Here is a 13,302-nt window from a genome sequence, read left to right on the forward strand (position 1 = left end):
AGGCCAGGCCTCCCTGGGTTGTCCTACTTACACCTCCAAAAAGCAGGGCTGAGGCTGCCTGGGCTCCTGCACGGAGCGGTCGGAGCTGTCGGATCGTCAGCCTCTCCCCACAGCCAAAGAGCAGGCTGAGGGTGGCACAGACTGAGAAACTCCTCAGGCAGTATTCCCAAAGGACACAGAAGGGCTTGGTGGGTGTTGCATGGATGTTTCAGAGTACTTTCCACCTGGAGAGGGACTTTGGAGGGACAGGACAGGAGGGAATGGCTTTCCACTGCCAGACGGGATATTGGGAAGGAATTCCTGTCTGGGAGGGTGGGGAGGCCCTGGCTGTCCAGAGAAGCTGTGGCTGCCCCATCCCTGGGAGTGTCCAAGGCAGGGTTGGAGCAATCTGAGGTTAGTGGGAGGTGTCCCTGCCCGTGACAGGGGCTGGAACTGGATGAACTTTAAGGTCCCTTCCAACCCAAACTGTTCCGGGATTGCAGGATTAATTCCCTGAGGATCTGCCCTGACGTGCTGAAGTTTGTCCGCAGGGAGAGCTGAGCACATTCCTGAGGAGGGGAAGCCGCGGCCGTGACCTGGGAGCTGTGAGACCTCGTCCTGCCCTGGCTGCATCCACAGGAGCTCCGAAGCACCGGGATGGCCGATGGATCCAACCCTGGGGCACCAGTTCCACCGCCGGACACAGCCCTTGGCAGCCAGCCCCGGCCAGGTGAGCTGAAGGGTTGATCCCGTGGGATCTGGGCCTCGGGATGCTCCCGGTGCCCCCGCGCTAGCCCCGAGCCGGCCTCGGCCGGGCCCCGAGGAAGCGGCTCCCGGGGCGCGGGGCGGGCGCGGGTGGTGCGTGCGGCGGAGCAGCAGGGGGAGCTCAGACATCCCGCTTGGCTCCCTCCAAATGTCATTCCCTGAGACCTTCTGAGCAATTAAACCAAATTTAGCAGGAATCAATCATACAGACACGAGGGTGGGGTGTAATGAAGATGGATGTTGTTCAAACCCTTCCAAGAGTTCCTGCCGGAGCCAGATATCATCCTGGGCGGGATTAGATTATCCAAGTGACCTTAGACGTCCTCCCAGGTGGGAGCAGGCAGGACGTGCAGCCCCGCCGGTCCATTTCCCTGGTTTGCTCCTCGTTTTCCCAGGTGAGTCCTTCCCTGGAGCGCTGCTGGCGTGGCTGGGGTGCAGGGAGCACTCCGGAATCCCTGCCAGAGCGGGAGGAACGCTCCCTTCTCCGGCCCCTGGTTCTACCAGCAAAATAAACCTTTGCTTTGAGGCTGAAAATCCTGCTCAACACCCCCTTCCCAGGTGTGGGACCAACAGGTTTAGTCTCACTGAGAGCTCCCGAATCCAAAGGCCGCTCCCATCTTTCCTCAGAGGGAACAGGTGGGTTTCAATCCCTCTGAAGACACCAAAGTGCTCCCTTACAAAGTGACTTGCAAAGCAAAAATGATAAAAAAGGAGATTTTTTTCTTTCTCCGTTCCCCAGGGATTTTTGAGCACACGAAGCACAAAAATAATCACATAAATGACGCAGAGGAAGGAAAAAACCCCAGGATTTAGTCAGAGTCAGCAATCCAAAGGCGGCCTTGTGCTCCCTGCTGCTTCACCCCCGTGGCACGGGATTTAAGGGGCTCTTCTGCTCAGCGTGGCTAAAACCAGGGCCTGCCATCCCCGGGGACTGCGGGAGGCTGGGTGGAAAACCTCGAGGTTTGGGAAAGTGATGCTAAATCAGGTAGAGCAAAACAGGCAATGCTTGTTTTTAATTAATTAGGACCAAAAATAGGAGGTGTTGGGCACTGAGGGCACTGGCACAGCCAACTGTACCTTCCCATGCCCCACTCCCAGGGGTCATTCCATCCCCTCCACCCCAGCTCTTCCTGGCCCCTTCCCTGGAAGGACCTGGAGGGTCCCCCCAGAGCAGCTCCCCCTCTTCCCGCTCCTGGACACACACAGACTTGAAATCCAGCACGTGTGTTCCAGACAGACCATCCAGTCTGGAATGGTGGGATATCCGTGTCATCCACAGCTGTTTCCCTCCTCTGCTGGAGCTTAAATAAGTAAATATTGAAATTAAAAAACCCCTTGGCTCTCCTGAAACAATCCAGATCCGTGTCTGCCACCCCTGGGAAGACATACAGAGCATCCAGCAGATCCCCTGGCACCTCGCTTTCTTCCGTCCAAGTCTTGAAGTGGGATTTTGCTCCAGAAATTAGAATTTCCCTTGGGAAATACTTATATTAGGGGAAAGAAAATGTCCCTGGGAGCAGCAGCCAGGATTCAAGGCAGGGTTTGTCACCCTAACCCTGAGCTCAGGATCTCGTGGTCCTTGTGTTTCCCTCATCCTGGGATGAGCTGTGGGTTCCTGCCCTGGCAGGGGGGAGCAGGGGGAAAACAGGACTCAGTGGGCAGCCCAGATTTTGGAGCTTCCCTGCACAGCTCCGGGCCTTTTTACATGGAATTTTCACACAGGGCTTCGCTTCAGGTGCACGTTGCACTTTCCCCCAGGGATCAGGTTGTTTTGTGTCAACCTAAAACAAAAGTGGCAGAAAATCAGCTGAGTTTTCTGGGATTTCACTACTGTGCTGGGAAAAGAGGAAACTGGCTTTTCCCTGGAAGGAATGCTGCTGCTCTTCCCTAATTTCTCTAATGACATTTGATATTATGGTGATGATGCCTTAGAAAATACATATGATAATCATTATAATCAAGCACATGTGTCTGGAGGCTGTAATAGGTGCATTCTATAAATTAGAAAATAAACATGTGTTAAGGAATGAGCTTTAATATTAATTTCCATTTTTAGAAAGCAAGGTCCCAGATCCAGCTGGGGATTAAGGAGCCAAAACGGGATTTTATAGAATTGTGGAATGCCAGAATGGTTTGGGTTGGGAGGGATTTTAAGGATCATCCCCTTCCACCCCCTGCCATGGGCAGGGACACCTTCCATAGCCCAGGCTGCTCCAAGATCATTCCTTCTCAATGGACTCACATGGAAAGAGCCCTTTCTGGACCTCTCAGGCAAGTCCAAGAGCTGCTGTAAGTCACAGACACCGCGCTGGCTCCAGTGATCTCCAGCTGGGAATGCAGCCCTGCGTTCCCAGACAGCTCCTGGGTTTTACCATCGGAAGTTTAATCCCGTAAGGAGGGGTTTGTTACCAAAACACACGGATAACTGTGAGCAGAGTGTGTGGACTCCCCACCCCTGGAAGTGTCCAAGGCCAGGTTGGAGCAATCTGTCTAGTGGAAGGTGTCCCTGCAGAGGGATGGAACTGGATGGTCCTGGAGCTCCTTTCCAACACGAACCATTCCATGATTCTGTGATTCTGTGGCTTTGGGAGGGGGAGAAGAGCAGCACTAGAAGGTGCAGAGTAACCCTGGAGATGCAGAGTTAGCACAGCAGGCAGGAACCACGCGGATTTGGCCTCTGGACTGGGGATCTGAGCGTTCCCAGGCCCCGGCCCTCGCCCGCAGTGCCTGTCCTGTGGGACCCCCTCTGCAGAGCCTATGGATTCCAGGAGCCATCCCTGTCTATTGTGTGCCTACACCATTCCAGGACGGGCAGGAGGTGCACAGAGCCATTTGCCTGCCGGAGCCAGTTGTCCCATGCTGTGCCCTATGGGAAGCCACTGATTCCTACACTTGGAGCAGGGACAATGCAACTTAATCAGAGTGACAGGAAACAGGCAGCAATTACAGTGTGCAGCTACATCTGCTGGGTTCCACTTCACTGGAGGAAGAGTTATCTCAATTTTAATGTACAGCCCCTTTTCATGTTTCATTTAACCTCTGCTGTATTATTAAACCACGGCAAAATAGAACCACGGTCGTTAGGGGGGGGAAAAACCAGGAAAACGAGAACATTTGGGAGAATTTGGACTCTTCCCCCTTCATCTGTAATTTAACGGTGTGGGTTTTACTTCCCTGCGCATTCCGCAGGCCAATTTAATATATAGGTTTGTTTGTTTTAAACACCAAGTGCAAATCCAATCCTACTCCTTCCAGACTCCACGGGAAAATGACTCTGGATCCACTGGAAGCGAGATGTGACCTGCTGGTGCTCAGCCTCCCGAATTCCCATAGCGGAACGAAGCCTCCCCAGGAGATGCCTCGTTTGCCCAAACTGTGCTGCCAACCCTGAGGGGTTCTGATTGCCAGTGTTTGTGGCACAGGAATCGCTGGGAATTCTTTAGGAAGGGGGAAGGGGAACCAAACCTGGATGGGACCATTTCGGCTGCTGAGGAGCTGGGCTGTGCTCCCCCTCTGTGAGCTCAGGGATGGAGGTCAGTGCCTCCATCCATGGAGAGGGTAACCTGGGAATGTCCCCATTTGAGCAGCAGGCACAGAGTGCGGCTTGGGAATCACTGGGATGGAAACAGGAGCAAAAGCTTTGGGATTGGGGTTGGTGTGAAACACCAAAGGTCTTGGCTGTGGGGTTTGGTGCAGAGAGGGTTATGGAATCCTGGAATGAATCCCAGAATGGTTTGGATTGGGAGAGACCTTAAAACTCATCCACTTCCACCCCCTGTTGTGGGCAGGGACACCTTCCACTAGCCCAGGTTGCTCCAAGCCTGGCCTGGAGCACTTAACCAGGAATGAGGCTCAGGAAACACCATCCTGGAGTGGATCCCTCGGCCCCACGTGGTCACAGTGATGCCTTTCCTTGTTTCCTACTCGAACTCCCTGGGAAAGCTCTTGGAGCCCCGCAGAGGCAGCTCAGCAGCAGGTGAGAACTGCAGCCCCACTGATGGGAATGCTCTCCTGAATTCCCTCATGGATCCATCCTGCAGGAAGGCAGGGGGAGCTTCCAGTACATGTTTTCTGGTGCCAATCTAAAACTCCCTTGTCTCAGAGAATTCCCCATCCCTGGAAGCATCCAAGGCTGGGGTGGACAGGGCTTGGAGCAACCTGGGCCAGTGGCAGGTGTCCCTGCCCATGGCAAGGGGTTGGAACAAGATGATCTTCAAGATCCCTTCCCACCAAACCATTCCATGATTCCATAATAAACTAAGGTGACAATTCTTTAAATAAAAGATATCGGAGCAGCTCCTCTGTCTGGAGAACAATGAGGATCCCAACCGGAGGGGGTAATCAGCTTCTGAGGAGTCTTTCATCTAACAAGGGCATCTTCAGTGAAGTTGCCTGAAAAAAAGGTGCTGTGCAATTGCCAAAGACCTCCCCTGTATTCCCAGGATTGCTCTGAAGCACCCTGTGTGAATCGGAAGGAAGCTGGAAAGCCTTCTGCAGGATCCTGTAATGGGATTCATTCCACGGGGGACGGCGCCGTACTGCATGTTAATAAAGGGCTGGGGAGAGCTAAAGGGGGGAACTCAGGAGGGGTACGTGGGATGTTGGGAAGGAATTCCTGGCTGCAAGGGAAGTGAGGCCCTGGCACAGGTTGCCCAGAAGCTGTGGCTGCCCCTGGATCCAAGCCAAGGCTGGAATAACCTGGTCTAGTGGAAGGTGACTGGTCAGAATGGGATGAGCTTTAAGGTCCCTCCCAACTCAATCCAGTCTGGAATTCCATGGACTATCTTGTCTAGATGTGGTAGGAAGGTGTGAGCTGGCACTTACAAACAGTCCAGGGAAGTGAGTGTGCCCCAGCCAAGGCAGGAGGAAGCTGAGCACAGAGAGGCTCAGCTGGAGGTGTTGATGATGAAAGCAGAACCGCCCAGGAATAATCCCATGTGCTTTAGGATTTGGGAGTGCAGGGCCCCAGGAGGTTGTTGGTTTGGGATCAGGGGCCTGTAACTTGTGCTGTGTGGCTGCTCAGCCGAGCACAAGGCAAAGCCTCGTCCTGTTGAGCCAGCCTGTGGGTTGGAGATGAATTATTCCGTTTGCTTTTCATTTACTTTGATTTTCTCTCTATTTCCTATTCTCTAAATTAGATAACCCTGCCTTGATTTAAGGTAATTTGCCTTTACCGACTATTACTTAAGGCTGAGCATTTGCAAAGCCATTCCAGGAGGGGAGGGAGAGAAAACCACGGAAATTTAGGGTTGAGAGGAACAAAAGGAACGTGGATACGGAAGGGAAAGATGTGATGAACGGAGAGCTGGCCACTCCTCAGCCCGAGAGCTGCCTTTGACCGATGCCACCAGCTTTTCCAGGGCTCCATAGACACTCTGGAGCTTCCTCTGTGTATCCTGTGCTTCCAAATTCCATGAGCTGAGCTCCTGACAGTGCAGCAACAGGGACCCATGAGCAGGAAAATCGAGCTGGATGAGGCCCCCTTTTCCTTTGGGGTTATGGGGAGGCACTATAGGCTCAGACAATTTAACTGCCTCTTGCTGACCTCACACCCTCGACCTCGTGGAAATCTTTCCCAGATTAATGTGGGATCTCTTCAGGAACTGCTAATCTATGCAAGGCAAATTGTTTTGGATTTCACTGGCCCATGCCAACCCGTTCCAGGACTCTGTGGTTCTACGATCCAAGCTGCATCCATCTCCTCCTCATGCCCATGGCTCCCTCCTCTGTGATGTGCCTGCCTGAGCCCCCTCTTGTCGAGAATCAGGATGTTCCACCTCGTACGGAGACAGATCCTTTCGGATCCAAATGTCTCCGAGAACAATTTTTGCCTGGAGAATGTTCCCTCGCTCCCATCTGTGCGGATCACAGTTGGAAACGCCGCCTGCACTTTCCAAACTCCTGCCTCTCCAGAAAAAAAAATAGCCAGAGCAAACTACAAAACACAGAAAACAAGGAAAAATCCCAACACATCAAATGGATATGGAATAAAAAGGAAAGGAAACGCCGAAGGAATCGATCCTCGTGCTCCGTTTGTTTTGCTGTCTGGCAGAGCCAATAACCCCTCAGCTGACGTGGTGTGCACACCCCCCAGTCCCGGTTAGTGCTCCCTGGCACACCTCGGGAATGCCGCCGTGTGCTCCGGTGGAACTGTGTCTCGGTGCCTTCCCCGCTCTGGGGCCGCTCGATATTAATGGGCTGTCACAGTTCCCATTGTTTTCCCATTGTTTTCCCAGGCCTGCAGCTGCATTGTTACACAGGTGCTTGGCAGAGCCGAGCGCGGCTCTTTGGGCTGCCGGGCCGAGACAAACTCCCTCCCTCGGCACATGGCCGGAGTTACTCCCGGGAGCAGCAGCGCTCTGCCCAGCCCGCCTCCTGCTCTCCCTCCTCCTCCTGCCCCGGCCCCCCGTCCTCCTCGCGCATCCCGGCGAGGAAATGAAACCCCGAATCCCGCAGCGGGTTGGGTGGCGAGAGACCTTTAGGCTCGTCTTATCCCACCCCCTGCCACGGGCAGGGACACCTCCCGCTAGCCCAGGCTGCCGCGAGCCCCGTCCTACTGGCCTTGGACACTGCAGGGGTGGGGCAGCCACAGCTTGCCTGGGTGACCTCACGCGCGGCCCCTTCCCAGCACTGGAATTCCCCTTCCCCTGAGCTAGTCAAACTTCACCCACCCATCCCAGGGCTTCAGGCATCTGCCCTTCCAGGCTGTCTCCCTTCCTGGCTTCAGGAGCTGTGACATTTGGGAAGGACCTTGGCTGGTGGCAGGTGTTCCTGCAGGATCAGGGTGTACTCAGCAGGGAGGGGCTTTCCCAGGGTGGGTGACTGAGAGCAAGAACTTTGGGTGCTGGGAGGTGCCAGCTGGAGGTGTCTTAGCTTGGATTAGGTTTAGGAATATCAATTGTTTCATCCAGAGCTTCAGACTAGACCTGGAAAGCCACATCCTATGAACCTCCTGGCTACACCTTCTTCAGTGCAGACATGAAGCAACACTCCTGTGGCCGAGCACCGGCAGGACAAAAGGGAAGCCCCAGGTGAGCTGAGATAAGTTATAAATGAGCCTCATTTATTATAGAGTTGGACAGTCAGCCGCTGTAAATCCCTGACTCCAGCCCCACCAGCCTGCTCCTCGGCTCCTTTATCCCTGGAAGTGCCCAAGGCCAGGTTGGATGGGACTCGGAGAAACCAGATGTACTTTGGTTTTGTGTTCTTTCCCTCTCCTGCTTTTTTTTCTCCTTAATCCCTCATTTCTTCTCAACCTTTTAAGCTCCCTCTCTACAGGCAACACAACCAATGTATCTGAGCAAGGCCCTGGAATTCCTGCTGGGGAACGGAGGTTGTTATATCTTAGGGAGAACTCCCTGCCCTTCCAGGACCCCTTCGGACCCGTTCTTTGCTATTTATCCACAGTTAGTGCATATCAAGGAGTGGCAGAAAGTTGCAGTCAGGAGGTTCTGGGGTGGCAACTTGCAGCTCTTCCCAAGGAGCTCCAGGCAGAGGGAGATCAGTGCCCATGTTCCCGTCTTGTGTGTGGGAGGTGGCCCAGAGACAGTGCAGAGACACGTCTGTGTCTCTGAGGCTCCAACTGGAGTGTCTGGAGGCTCCAGCCAGAGCTCTGCTGGAGGGTTCCACCAGCCCAGGTTGCTCCAAGCCCTGTCCAACCTGGCCTGGGACACTTCCCCAGGTGGGGCAGCCACAGCTCCTCCACTCAGCTTCTCTTCTCAGCAGCAGCCCCACTTGGAGCTCTGCTGATGTCCTCCCTCTTGTTCAGCAGAGCTGCTTTAGAAATCTGGTGCTGGCTGAATTTCTAATCCTTAAAACATTCGCAGGAGCACAGGTTTCATCCCACTCATTGGATTATCCCAAAGAATAAGAAACATTGGCACAAACATTGCTCTGGTTGGGGTTTATTCGATAACAAAGGGAATAATCAGGAAGCACAGGAGAAGTCTGGGGGCCTGACACAAAAATCTGATGGCCCTTGATGCAATGACATCTTTCCTCTTCCTGAGTGGATTAAGAAAGATCTACTTCCAAATTTATAGAATCCCAGGATCACTGAGGTTGGAAGAGACCTCCAAGGTCATGGAGTCCAAGCTGGGACTGATCCCAGAGCACAAGTGCCAAGACCAGGCGTTCCTTGGACACCTCCAGGGATGGGGATCCACCACCTCCCTGGGCAGCCCCTGCCAAGGCCTGACCACCCTTTCCAGCAGGAAATTCCTCCTGGTGTCCATCCTGACCCTCCCCTGGCACAAGAAATTTGTTTCCCTCCAAAACATTGTAACAGGTTCACCATGAAAATTAATTTGAGTAAAATTTCTTTCCTCGTGTTCATCCCAAATAAACAACTCCTCCCAGACCTGGAAATGATATAATTGTGTGTCCAGTTCACAGTATTTAAATCCAACCTCAATCTCTTTATTTAGTACATGTATTTTTTTTAAGGTTAGATTATGTCCTAGGCTGTTCCCATAAAGCAAGGGTTGAAATGTCTATGGTTTAATAAAAGGAGATTAATATGGAAATGAAACAAATCTACTGTTAGAAAAATAAGCAGAATCAAAATCCATTTAACTGAAACCTGCAGCTCTTTATATTTAAATCATAATACACTTAGAGCAGCAGCTTCCCTAAAAACTGTCCTTGTCCCAGATAGCCCTTTATTCTTCCTTCTGTGTTCCTTGTCAAGGAGCTAACTCAGGCAGCTAATTGGGACAATAACTAATCCAGCCACCATGTATTCCCCCAATTATTCCCTTCTTCATCCCTTTCCTATTCTTATTCCCATGTATTTTTTCCAGGAGCTTGTAATTCCATTATAAGTACAAGCGAGGGATGGCAGCGCACGGTGCTCAAACCAAGGGTGTCTGGTGAAATTCTGGGGGTCTGGGATCAATAATAAATACTAATAAGACAAATAATATATAAAAATAATGTATTATAATAGCAACCACCTTTTTTTGCCATCAATGGAGGGACTTCAAAGACCACTCAATAATTTAAATAATACCGTGTGGGTGAATAAACTGTTAAATCTTGTAAACTCCCTCCAGATGATATTCCCAGAGAAGCTGTGGCTGCCCCATCCCTGGAAGTGTTCAAGGCCAAGTTGGAATGGGAATCCACAGCTTTTCTGGGCTGTACTTTAGTCACCAACTAGATTCCAATCAGTAGGGAAATAATAACAATAATTGTGTTTTTTAATTGCTTTTCACTGTTTAATCTGCTTTGACACATCTCCAAACAACATCCCTCTATAATTTAATGAAATATGTATATAAATGTTTTCAGGGAAAAACATATTTCCAGATGCTGGTTCTTTAGGAAATAGAAAAGATTCCTGCTGAAATCTTGATAAGAAATTGCTTTATTGTGTTTTTTGTGTTCCTGTCATCACAACCTATGGATTTCCATACCGACCTACATCTGCCCATTTCCAAAAACTGAAAATACATGGAAAATCTCTTTGCATCCCCTGCACCTCTTGGCCTTTTCCCAAATCCACTGTTTTCTCCCTGATGGGCTCTGTTATTCCATATCCATTAGTAGATCCTCAAATGATGACATTTCGTTTTAATTGAAATCAAACATCTCATTCCATTAGGGAATTAGAAAACAAACCAAATTTTAATCGGAATTCATACAAGTCCAGAAGAATATTTTCCTCCCTCTGAGATTATCTTTCCATGGAAATCGGAGGCATTTTTTGATGAAACTTATCTTAGTTAAGCTGCACTGAAATGGGCGAATTTAAGGTCCCCTCCAACCCAAACCATCTTCATGTTGACCCCATGAAGCTCAAAGGGATATAATAGAGGTTGCGTCGAAATTCTGAATTTTTTTTGGCTTTGTTTTCCCACGTTTTTGGAGGGAATGGGGAGTCTGATAAAATTTCCAAAGTGTATCTGCAAATCCATAAATCCACTGAACAAGTGCACTCTCGTTCATGGATTTATGGAAAGCCCCATTTAGATGTCTTTTTACAGGAATGACAACGGGCACAACCCCAAACTGGAGCAAACTGGAGTCTGGTACTTTGCCATCCTGGTATTACAGTTTACAGACAGCGTACAAATTCCTTTTGGAGTTCCAGAATATCAAGGTGAGACTTTTTGGCCAATTCCTGTACTTTTGACACCACTTCCAATGCTCACAGAGCATTTCAGCTTCCCAGGTGCTGCCCCGGCGAGGGCTGGGGGGTCCGAAGGGCAGGAAACCCCTCACGGGGCTGCCGAGGGCTGGGGGGCTGAGGAGCACGAACCCCTCACGGGGGCTAATGAAGAGGCTGCAAAATCCTTTGAGTGTCTGCTGAGAAATGGTGAGGTAAAAAACACTTAAAAGGGTCTGCTGAGGGTTGGGTTGGGGGGCTGAGGGGTCTGAAACCCCTAAAAGGGTTTGCTGTGTGTTGGGGGTCTGAAACCCCTGACGGGGTCTGCTGAGGGCTGGGGGGTCTGAGAGGCACAAAACTCTTTGAGGGTCTGCTGATGTTTGAGGGGAATGAGGGGTCTGAAACCCTTGACAGGGTCTGCTGAGGGCTGGGGGGGTCCGAAGAGCAGGAAACCCCTCACGGGGCTGAGGGCTCAAAATGGTGGGAAACCCCTCACAGGGGCTGCTGAGGGCTGGGGGGGCTGAGGAGCACGAACCCCTCACAGGGGCTGCTGAGGGCTATGGAGGCTGAGAGGCATAAAACCCTTCAAGGGTCTGCTGAGAAATGGTGAGGTGTGAAACCCCTAAAAGGGTCTGCTGAGGGACGAGGGTCTGAGGGGCCTGAAACCCCTCATGGGGTCTGCTGAGGGATGGAGGGGGACACAAAATAGCATCTGATCATGGCTGGAGGGGAGAGGGGTCTGAAGCCCCTCAAAGGGTCTGCCAAGGGCTGAGGGGTCTGAAACCTCTCACGGGTTCTGCTGAGGGGCACGAAACCCCTAAAAGGGTCTGCTGAGGGCTGGGGGGGTCATGAAATCCCTCACAGGATCTGCTGGGGGCAGTGCGGGCCCCCCTCACAATGGGGGGCAGTGGGGACCTCCCTCGTGATAGCGGCAATGCAAACCCCCCTCATTCTGGGGGGCAGTGTGGATCCTCTTCATTATGGGGGGCAATGCAGACCCCCCCACGATGGGGGGGGGCAGTGTGGGCTCCCTTCACGGTGGGGTCAATGCAGACCCCCCCACGATGGGGGGGGGCAGTGTGGGCTCCCTTCACGGTGGGGGGCAATGCAGACCCCCCCACGATGGGGGGGGGCAGTGTGGGCTCCCTTCACGGTGGGGGGCAATGCAGACCCCCTCACGGTGGGGAACGATGCAAACCTCCTTCCCGGCCGGGGGCAGTGCGGACCCCTGTCACAATGGGGGGCAATATGGGTCTCCCTCACGGTGGGGCACAATGTGGACCCGTCTCATGATGGGGGGCAACGTGGACCCCCCTCACTGATGGGGGACAATGCGGCCCCCCCATTAGGGTGGGCAGTACGGACCCACGTCATTCCGGGGGCACCGCGGACCCCCTGATTAACAGGGACAATGCGCCCCCCCCATTCGGGGGGGCATTGCAGACCTCCATCATTAATGGAGCCAACGCAGCCCCCCTCAGAATGGAGTCGGTGCGGCCCCTCTCACTGACGGGCACAGCGCGGCCCCAGCCCGGGGGCAGCGGCCCCTCTCCGCTGGGGGGGTGGCGGGGTCCCTCCATCTTGTGCAGCCCCGGCGCGCCGTCCCGCCCGCTTCCTCCCGCCCTCCCCTCCTCCTCCTCCTCCTCCCGCTGCCCGTCACGGCGCGGGTTTATAAGGCGCGGGCATTGCCCGGATGTGAGCGGCGGGCGCTGCGGCGATGCCCGGGCGGGCTGCGAGCGGCCGCGGCTCAGCGGGGGAGGCCGCGCTGCTCACCCGGACCGCCCGCCCCGCGCTGCCCTAAACTCGGACCAACTCTGGGAACCGCCGGCCCCGCGCCCCCCCTGCTTCTGGGTGGGTTTCTTTTTTTTTTTTTGGATTTGTTTGTTTGGGGTTTTTTAATTTTTTTTTTTCGAAAGGAAGGACAAGTCCCCGAGAGCCGCGGCGCCGCGTGCCCCTCACCATGTGTCTGTAAAAAACAATAGGGCAAAAGTTGTCGGACCTTCTTTTTTCTTTTTCTTTCCTTGTTTTTTTTTTTATTTTAATTTTTTATATGTATTTTTTAATTTATAAATTTTTTTTTTGGCCCCCCAAATCCCAACAAAGCCAGGTGTAGGGTGCCTGTAAAAGCTGTGGAATAAGCCGGAGCGGGACTGACACTTTCCCTACTTTTTGGTGGTTTCGGAGGGTCACACACGTGTGAGACAATAAAGCACTTTGGCAGAAGATTCCTCTCTTTTTATTTTGATTCTTTTGATTCCTTTTCTTTTTTTCCTTTTTTTCCCCCCCTTGGAATATTGTGAACATATTTGTGGCCATTTAAGGTAAAGTTCCGATTTGCTGTTAGACTAACTTGTCTGTGTATTTTTTTTGCTTTCATTTTTATTTTTTGATTGAAATTGTCGATCCCGATGTGTTATTTAAAAAAAAAAAAAAAAGAAAAGAAAAAAAAG

At 52.3% G+C, this 13,302-nt stretch overlaps 1 long non-coding RNA gene across 1 annotated transcript; it reads left to right on the forward strand.

The window, feature by feature from the left end:
* Positions 1-541: 541 nt before the first annotated feature.
* Positions 542-10,912, forward strand: LOC120324703. The gene is made up of 3 exons (XR_005566208.1): positions 542-709; positions 7,656-7,775; positions 10,731-10,912. It is a non-coding gene; the product is annotated as an uncharacterized LOC120324703 (long non-coding RNA).
* Positions 10,913-13,302: the final 2,390 nt, after the last annotated feature.

This window comes from Pipra filicauda, unplaced genomic scaffold, assembly GCF_003945595.2.
Source record: "Pipra filicauda isolate LSUMZ 115617 unplaced genomic scaffold, ASM394559v2 scaffold661_size620017_pilon, whole genome shotgun sequence".
NCBI lineage: Eukaryota > Metazoa > Chordata > Aves > Passeriformes > Pipridae > Pipra > Pipra filicauda.